Here is a 9,640-nt window from a genome sequence, read left to right as displayed (position 1 = left end):
AATCCACCTGGAGTCTCAGCATGAAAGCCTACTAATACACGGGCATGAGTGCCCCAGCCCGCCGGGGTTTGACTAAAGCTCGGGAGGAAAATTATCCTGTATAGAGACAGAGCACTAGACACAAAGAAGGGGCAAGTCTGCATTCTGATCAAACCCCGTTTATTGAGAAATTTCACAGAGTTTTTATAAGGCATAGGGCAGGGAAGCGTATTCCTATGGCAACCCAGCTGTAGGCTATCTCAAAATGCGAGGAATTCCAAGCAGGTCACAACCTTCTGCCACACCGAGTATTTTGCTATCTTTATCTGATCTAACTGTTAAACTACAACAGGGTGGCTCCATCTAAATCTTACCTTTAGTCTAACTGCTGAACCACGACAGGGTCAGCTGGTGTCTGGTAAATGGCAGACTGCTGGAGAAATAGAAACCTAGGCTCCGACAAGATGGCTGAACATTGGCTATATAGCCCATCCCCTACCCATGAGTAAGAAGCAGCAGCAGAGAGGAAATAAAAAACACTGCTGGTGATGACCTCAGCCCTGTGCCTGCTCCACTCTGATACCCTCATAGCAGACAGCACAGGCTTGAGGATGTCAAGAAGGGATTCCCTGGAGCTGTAGTTCTCCATAAGCAACCGCAATGACTCAGGTGACAAAGGCCCCGTGAGCCCGAAGTGAGAGATGCTCTGTTCCCCTGCTGTGGCCAGGCCTTTTACTGATAGCCACTTGGGGGGCACCACTAAAGGTCAGACTGGAGTATAAGTGACTGTAGAAGGAGGCGTGACACCTTAGCATGTGACTTGTTGCGGAAGGGAGCCACTCCTAAACTATGCTCCAGGGGTTTGGGTACGGGCTTCCTGAGCACCTGTGCCACAGTGGTACCCGAGCCACAGTAGTAAGTGCCGCTGTCTTCTAGCCTCACCGGGGAGATCAACAGGTGGAAGGTTCTATAGACCGTGCTGTGTTTCACGGAGAATCGACCTTGAGCAAAATCCGCATCATGGAATCTGTTGTTATCCCTATAAAGGATGAACTGAAAGGACAGGTCTGGCCTTTGACGATACCAATATAAATCTGGGTTTGGAGAATTCCCATCAAAAGTGCAGAGCAGCGTCACTTCGCTGCCACTTGCCACTGTCTCATCAGGGGAGCTCTGGGTCAGGGTGATGCTTAGCACATCCTCGCCTGTGAAGAGGAAATGAGACGGCCGTGGATATTGCGCTCCCAGACACCAACCAGCTCAGAAGAACTCAGTGGAAAATAGGAATGAAAGTCACTGGCAGAAACTGACTAAGACCTAAGCTTGTAAGAAAGAGAGAGCAAGCTTCCGAAGGTCAGAGAAAGGGAAACAGGGTGCAGAGCAAAAGAAATCAGCCTCTTACAGGCAAACAAAAGGCTAATGGTCACGGCCAAAATCATCCTTCCAGTCAGTGCAGAGGCACAGCACGCAGGAGGGCTGCTGGGGGTCTCCCTAACCATCGTATGGCTTTGGACAGGAAGGCGATAGGAGGGAAACAAGGGGAGGCAGGCAGCCCCTCACGTGGCTGTGATGTGACTGGGTTAGCTGAAACTGTGAGGCAAGCACCTCCACCAGGGACCTGTGGTGGTTAACAGAAATGTTGGTCTTCAAGCCAGCTGGAACAGATCCTTCCCACAATGAAAATGAATTACTTTAAAATAAAATAAAATAAAGGTGAGGCAGGGTGGAGGGAAGGACAGAGGGAGATTGAGAAAGAGGGCTAAGGGAAGGAAGTTGCAACTCCCACAAGTGTATGCTTTGGGTATCTAATTCATAAAGCAATTTACTCTCCATTGTATTCCCTGGTCATAGACTGGCATCAGTTCATGAATCACACTTCAAGTAACCCTGTCTCGGGCACCTGATAACTGCGTAGTGTATTCATTCTATAGAACTCTAAATGAAATGAATACCTGTGTCATATTCAATGTGCAAAATAAATGAATAAGCTCCTGTATATAAAGATGGAAAGATGATAGGACAAAACCCCATAAGACTTGGTTTCCAAGCCGGGCGTGGTGGCGCACGCTTTTAATCCCAGCACTCAGGAGGCAGAGGCAGGTGGATCACTATGAGTTCGAGGCCAGCCTGGTCTACAAAGCGAGTCCTGGATAGCTAAGGCTACACAGAGAAACCCTGTCTCAAAAAGAAAAAGAAAAAGAAAAAAGACTTCCGAAGCCTGAGGCGTGCTTGCTGATCCTGATCCTTTATTTCATTGCACTACATGGCTTCCTGTCTCTTGGAACTGTCAGCAGCCTACCCTTGGCTACAGCTGGAAAGTTACTGCTCCAAAGGGGGCTTCCTGCCAGGTAAACTGCAATGAGTGAGCCACACTCTTGCTGAGGTTCTGTTCTAAGAAGACCCGTGTGCCTGTGGTGGCTGGAGCCCCTGAGGCATCCCCTCCCGGGCACATGCCCCAACACTATGGCTTTCTATGTGAGCCCTGACACAGTGTTTAGGCAGCACTGCTCTGGAGTCAGAGAATCAGAAACATGGATTCTTCCCGCAGTCCCCAGGAGTATCTGCAAAGGTTCCTTTTTTTTCCTTTTCTCTGCATCCTCTCCTTCAACAAAGCCTGTTAGTCCTTCTAATCACCTGTCCATCTACTTCCCCCACCCCTGCTGCCCTCTCACGCAAGCATCATCCTCTCTTACAGGGACCACTGCAGTTGAGTCCTACCTGGTCCCTTTGCTTCTGCTCTGGTCTTGGACCATCCATTCTCCAGGTCTTTAGAATGCCAGCTGCTCCTCTTTGTCTGCCTCTTATAGCCCTCCATCTGCCTCCCTGTCCCAGGCATCTAAAATCTGTTCCTGGTTCTTCATCAACCTCAGCTCGATGAAGTGTCCCTGGCCACCCCGATTCGTTAATTACCATTGCCACCCTCGATTACAACTCTACTGAAATTTGCCCTTGGCTTGAAACCAAATTCGTAAAAAAAAAAAAAAAAATTATTACTACACACACACACATACACACACACACACACACACACACACACACACACACACACACACACACGCATGCATGCACACACTCCACAAGACCGATGACAGCATCCATCTTTTTGCTGATACTGATGTATCTCCAACCCCCAGGATTATCTTTCAATAAATAGCTAACACAGTAAAAGAAGGCTGCTTCATTGAAATTAGCTCACCAGTGGGGCTCGGTGACTTGCCTGGCATGCATGAGGCTCTGGGGGAAAGAGAAAGGGAGAAAGAAGGAGGAGGACAAGAAAGAAAAGAGGGGAGAGTTCACCAGCTGCACAAACTAAGTTGCCAGGAGTAACAGATACAAATACAAGAGAGCAGCTAAAAACTACTTCAAACAGTGACATCTAAAGTTTGACTATTTGGGACATGACTGTAGACTTTTTAAAAAATATATCCATTGTTTATCTGGAATTCAACTTCCACTTGAGTTCCTGAATTGTGTCGGGCACCCATAAGCATAGAGTTCTCAGAGGAACTAATACCAGGGCCAGCATCCCACTGTGAGCATCAGCAAGGCCCTGGGGCCAGCATCCCACTGTGAGCATCAGTAAGGCTCTAGGGCCAGCATCCCACTCTGGGGCCAGCATCCCACTGTGAGCATCATCAGTAAAGCTCTGGGTGTTGGGTAGGAAGACTCAGAGGGTAGGCCTGCCCACCTTCTTGGAGGCCGTCACTTGGAAGGACCCTTGCACACGCCCAGCCCTTGCTCATTTTCAGACCTTCCAGGTCTCAGGCCCACCCCTGGACAGAGCCATTTTCTTGACGAATAGATATTCCTCCTACTGGCCAGCTTCAGGGACATATGACCATACACAAGAACACAGACATGGGCTCCAGAGGCTCTCACACAGGACACGGGCAGCCAGTTCACACCAAGGCACAGATGCTGGTGGCTATAAGTGACATCTCCGAACCCCGGTGTCCTTCTAGCTTTTCCTGAAAGGTGTTCTTCAGAAAGGGCACTTCTGAGGAAGCCACACAGCACAGTAAGCCAGCTGGGCTTCTGCAGACAGCCTGCCAGGCCTGCACTACCTCCAGCCCCTACTTTTCAAATATACAGATTAATATAGTCCTAAGACCATTGTTCTCAAAACTATTCAGAAAGACAATGCTAATTAAATATGAAAAACATGGCTGTTAAGTTTAACTAAAGATTTGTTCTAGCAAGGAATAGCTTTAAAAAAAAAAACTAAAGAAGCAAACTCCTACCCAGATCTAGCCAATGGACAGGACATTCTCCACAGTTGAGTGGAGAGTGGGATATGACTTTCACACGTACTCTGATGCCTCATATTTGACCACGTCCCCTGGATGGGGAGACCTGGTGGCACTCAGAGGAAGGATAGCAGGTTACCAAGAAGAGACTTGATACCCTATGAGCATATACAGGGGGAGGAAATCCCCCTCAGTCACAGTCATAGGGAAGGGGAGTAAGGGGAAAATGGGAGGGAGGGAGGAATGGGAGGATACAAGGGATGGGATAACCATTGACTAAATTAATATGACTAAATTAATAAAATAAAAATTTTAAAAAACCTAAAGACCGTGCCTTTTTCACATTTTCAAAGGTACGTGTGTGTATGTGTGTGTGTGTGTGTGTGTGTGTGTGTGTGTGTGTATAGACACTAACATGTGTTATTCACAACATGTCTTTAAACCATGTCTTTAAAGGTGTTTGTGTGTGTTTGAAGACACTCACATGTGTTATTCACAAACCGTATCTTTGAGCCATGTCTTTAGAGGTGTGTGTGTGTGTGTGTGTGTGTGTGTGTGTGTGTGTGTGGTGTTTGTGTGTGCTTGAACACACTCACATGTGTTGTTCACAAACCATAACTTTTTCACATCTTTAAAGGTGTGTGTGTGTGTGTGTGTTTGAACACACTCACATATGTTGTTCACAAACCATAACTTTTTCACATCATTAAAGTGTGTGTGTGTGTGTGTGTGTGTGTGTGTGTGTGTGTGTGTGTACATACGTGCATGTGTTGTTCACAAGCACAGCACGCATGTGGGGTCAGAGGACACCTTGCAGGATTCTACCGTCTCCTTCTACCGTGTGGCTTTCAGGCAGGACTCTGGCCATCCGGCCTGGTAGCAGCGGCCTTGTCAAGCTGAATTATCAAGCTGGCCCAAGACTTCTCATCTTTATGCTGTCAGTGCTGCCAACACATTGTCACAGAGGGCTGTGCTCCCCTGATACCCGGGCCAGTTGTGCTCTTCCTGAAACCCGAACAGTCTGGGGAGCATGAGACACTTGTCTTCGCTCCCACTGTTCTTAGGCCTTCCACGGGCTGCAACTTCTGTAATGACTAAGCCCAAAGGTCTGTCAAGATTTGGTACCCCAACACTCCGTTCTAACCATCTCCCTCACACATTGCCATCTGTAGCCCGAGCAGCCCCCCGGGGTGCTAGAAGTTTGGAGACACCATCAACCACCTAAAAAGCAGGACTGACTTTTATTAGCTTGAAATCACCACCCAGGAGATATAAACAAATCTCTTTTATCCTCCACTCTGAGTCTTGATGACTCCTGTCACTAAATCACTAGAAATAATGCAAGGAGCAGAAGAAAGAGGCTGCAAAAGCCTATCTTCTGGCTATGGTGTGGCCATTGCAAGCAGGAGCTCAGCATCTGCAGGTGCCTGCCCTGGGCCTGCACAACTCTGGACCTATTAGTAGCCGGTCATGGAAAAGAGAGAGCTCCCGGGGCCTAGCTCTCCCTCCTGGACCTCTGGGTAATGGCGGATGGGGGAGGGTTATCTTCAATCATCCTACCAGACTCCATTGGATAGCTCCATACACAAAGTCACAGAGATGGCCCCGGCATACCTCAGCAGGTCACGGAACTAAACACAAAGCCACGACCATGGAAAGGGGCCTATAGAGCAGAAGAAAGATGGCTGGGGGGGGGGGGACAGACAAGGTAGGGTGGAGAAAATCAGAATGCGTTATAGACATGTATGAAATTGACAAAGAACAAATTTATTTTTTTTAATGTGAGACACTTTTTTTTTATTAATTCATTCATATTACATCTCAATAGTTATCCCATCCCTTGTATCCTCGCATTCCTCCCTCCCTCCCTCCCGCTTTCCCCCTACTTCCCTCCCCTGACTGGGGACTGATGGGGAACCTCCTCCCCCTGTATATGCTCATAGGGTATCAAGTCTATTCTTGGTAGCCTGCTATCCTTCCTCTGAGTGCCATCAGGCCTCTCCATCCAGGGGACGTGGTCAAATATGGAGCACCAGACTTCGTGTGAAAGTCAGTCCCCACTTTCCACTCAACTGTGGAATGCAAGCTAGTACAACCACTTTGGAAATCTATCTGGCACTATCTTAGAAAACTGGGAATAGGGCTTCCTCAAGACCCAGCTATTCCACTCCTTGGAATATACCCAGAAGAAGCTCCAGCACACAACAGGGACATATGCTCTACCATGTTCATAGCAGCCTTATTCCTAATAGCCAGAACCTAGAAACAGTCTAAGTGTCCCTCAGTAGAAGATTGGATAAAGAAACTGTGGTACATTTACACTATGGAATACTATTCAGCTACTAAAAACAAGGAATTTCTGAAATTTGTGGACAAATGGATTGAACTAGAAATTATCTTAATGAGTGAGTTAACCCAGAAGCAGAAAGAGTCAAATGGTATATACTCGCTTATATCTGGACACTGGCCCAAGGGGTATGCCCCATGAAAGTCTTCACTTATCAGGAAAGTGGGACAGAGGGGAGGACATCCTGTTGGGACTTTAGGTGAGAGAAGCATGGGAGAATGGGGAAATAGAAGGATCCAAAGGGTCCTAGAAACCTACAAGAAGAACATTATGACTGGCAGATCTGGGCCCAGGGGTCCTGCTCAAACTATGGCACCAGCCAAGGACTATACATGCAGTAAAAATCGAACCCCAACCCAGATCTAGCCAATGGGCAGAACAAATTTAATTAATAAAACGAGAGAGAGAGAGAGAGAGAGAGAGAGAGAGAGAGAGAGAGAGAGAGGCCTTCTTTCCTCCCAGCGTCCTTTGAGCTGGGTGGCTTTGTTTTTTGACCTTGCAGCGCCCTCTGCTGCTCTAACTAGCCTGTCTCCATAAATATGTCATGCTGTAGCTCTACAAAAAAAATAGGTCAAAGAAGGAAAACACTCCCTTCTCACAACCAGTCTCAAAGCTGCTCTTTTCTCATTCCCTTTTCTTCCCCGAGACTGACAGCTGCCTCTGTGTTGGCCCTATGGGCCCATTCTTCACCAGTCACTAAAAGAGGACAGCCTCCAAGGATAAGAGATGGTACTCGAAAAGATGCAGAGAAGAGGACATTTTGCCTATGAAATGCTTAATGCCACAGTCAAGAAGACAGCAGCTTATTTTGATGGATACAGAACACTCGCTATATTGTGAGATACCACAAGCACGTGTCTAAAAGGCAAATTTTAGAGGTGTCTGAAACGTGTGGCTGTGGGCCAAGTGTCCAGAAGAAGAGCATCACTGTCTTTGGGTGGCACCTTCCATTCCAAGATGCATGGAGACAACTTGGCCCGATGGATACCAGGAAGTATACCAAAAAAAGACAAGAGCATCCCCAGGTGGAGAGGGTGCACATGGTCCTTCTTTGGAGAAAGACTTTATGTGTTTGGGCAGGAATAAGCATGAAGAAGTCTACCGTGAATTTTCCTCAGTGCTACCCTCTATAAAGCTGGGTTTTTGGAGGGGGAACCATCAGAGGATGAGGGGACACTCCATAATATTCTTAATGCCATCTCTAGAGTGGCCTTGATCCAAGAACAGTCTTGACCCGTCCAGAGCAGAGATGCACTTCACAATGGGACTGTAACTGAATCCTGCCAGTCAGAGTTCTCTGCCTTCTGTGGGATCTACTTCACGGTTGTTCCCCTCATCAGCAAGAGCCAAAAGGTTGCATCTCAGTTACCTAGAGCTGACAGTTGGTAGTGGCTCCCTGGAGCACACTGGGAAGAAGCATTCTTGGGTCACGTCTACACTCGGAGGGAAAGGGTGCTCTTCCATTCAGCGTAGCCACCGTGGGAGTGAGAAGAGGAGACAGGACCACGCCATTGTGTGTTTGCCGTCCGTCCGTGCATCCAGTGTCGTTCCCTCCTGCAGGAGACTAACCAGAGACGGCTCTCTGTTGGGTTATCCTTTTGGTAAAGGGCAAATTTTTCCATCTCTGTCTTTTCCTTGGTTTCCATGGGCATCGCCATGGAATTGCAGTTGCTATCAATTGCCATTGCCTGTAGCCTCAGAAATAACTGAAGAAGGTTCTAGTTCTCATTTGCCATGTCCTTTTCATGGCATCAAATCTAGTATTTGGGAAAAAGAATTAGCCTGGCGTGGTGGCACACGTCTTTAATCCCAGCACTCGGGAGGCAGAGGCAGGCGGTCACTGTGAGTTCAAGGCCAGCCCGGTCTGCAAAGTGAGTCCAGGATGGCCAGGGCTACATAGAGAAACTACGTCTTGAAAAACAAAACATAACCATTCCCTGGGCCAGCAAGTTGCTGCTTTGAGGAGAGATTGTCCAGGGAAAGTGTCCTGCTCTTTTATGGCACGTGCAGGGAGAAGGAGAAAGCAGCGCCAGGACCCAAATGTCCTGAATTCTAGTCCTAGCTATGACTCAAGCCTACCTACAGGATCCTGAGTAGACTTGTCTTTACATTTCCAGTGAGCACGTTAGTCTGGGCAATCCCTTCCAGCTCTCTCTCTCTCTCTCTCTCTCTCTCTCTCTCTCTCTCTCTCTCTCTCTCTCTCTCTCTCTCTCTCTCTCTCTCTCTCTCCAGCGTGCTGTTGTATAGAACGGTGGGGCTGACTTGAGTGTATCACCGAGTGCATGGTGCTTGAGTTCCCCCATTGCCCACCAAGAGGAAAAAGGAAAGCATGTTTCTCTGTTGGAGGGTAGCAGAATGTCTTGCTTTGATGTGTGTGACTCATCAGAGCTTGGAGGCCCATGTCCAGATGTCAACTCGAAATCCAGTTATTATTGCATCTGGGAGAGAGAAGACTCCTGAGAACAGCCTTTGGCGAAACCATCAATTTGGAAAGGAAAAAAAAAACCTGCCCTAGTGTGCTAAGCTTTTTGAAATCTTATTTATCATCTTCATCCTGAAGTGGATCCTTCTCCCCGCTACTTCTTCTCCAAAAGAGGAAAGGAGGGCAGCCCTTTCTCGAGAAGACAGGAGTCTCTGAGGAACAGAGGGCATCTCTCTCTAGTGAGGAAAGAGCAAAGGCATTGACTTTGAACCACGCTAACATGGCAGGTTTTTGTAAAGGCACTCACTCCTGTGGGTACCGAATTAATAGGAAACTGGCATTTTTGGAGCCACAGCCAGAAGAATCATGAACCTCGGCAACAGAAACTCCAACAGAATTGCTTTTTTTTTCTTCTACCTGAAATTTGTTACAGAAAGCTAGAAGCGTTCCTTAAGGAATAATAATGAAGTATGAATTTTTACTACAATTCAACTTAACAAATGCTTCTTAAGAACAGTTTTCTCAAGGATAATCCAGACCCATTTCTGAGAAGACATTGTCATTGCCCCAAGAGAGACAAAGGCTTTGTGGGTAAACAGTAGTGGGCTTTGTCATGAAGCCAGGACAGAGTTAACTGTAGTCTTG

The 9,640-nt window shown here is 47.5% G+C and overlaps 1 gene segment (V, D, J or C); it reads right to left on the bottom strand.

The window, feature by feature from the left end:
* Window positions 1-649: 649 nt before the first annotated feature.
* On the bottom strand, window positions 650-1,672 carry LOC311589213 (T cell receptor delta variable 3-like). The segment is given in 2 exons: window positions 1,382-1,672; window positions 650-1,184 (listed from the first exon to the last, which is right to left on the bottom strand).
* Between the last annotated feature and the right edge of the window lie 7,968 nt (window positions 1,673-9,640).

This window comes from Acomys minous (assembly GCF_964271855.1).
Source record: "Acomys minous genome assembly, chromosome: 18".
Classification (NCBI taxonomy): Eukaryota; Metazoa; Chordata; class Mammalia; order Rodentia; family Muridae; genus Acomys; species Acomys minous.
Note: the sequence above shows the minus strand (reverse complement) of the source record. Positions and strands in the feature narration are given on the sequence as shown.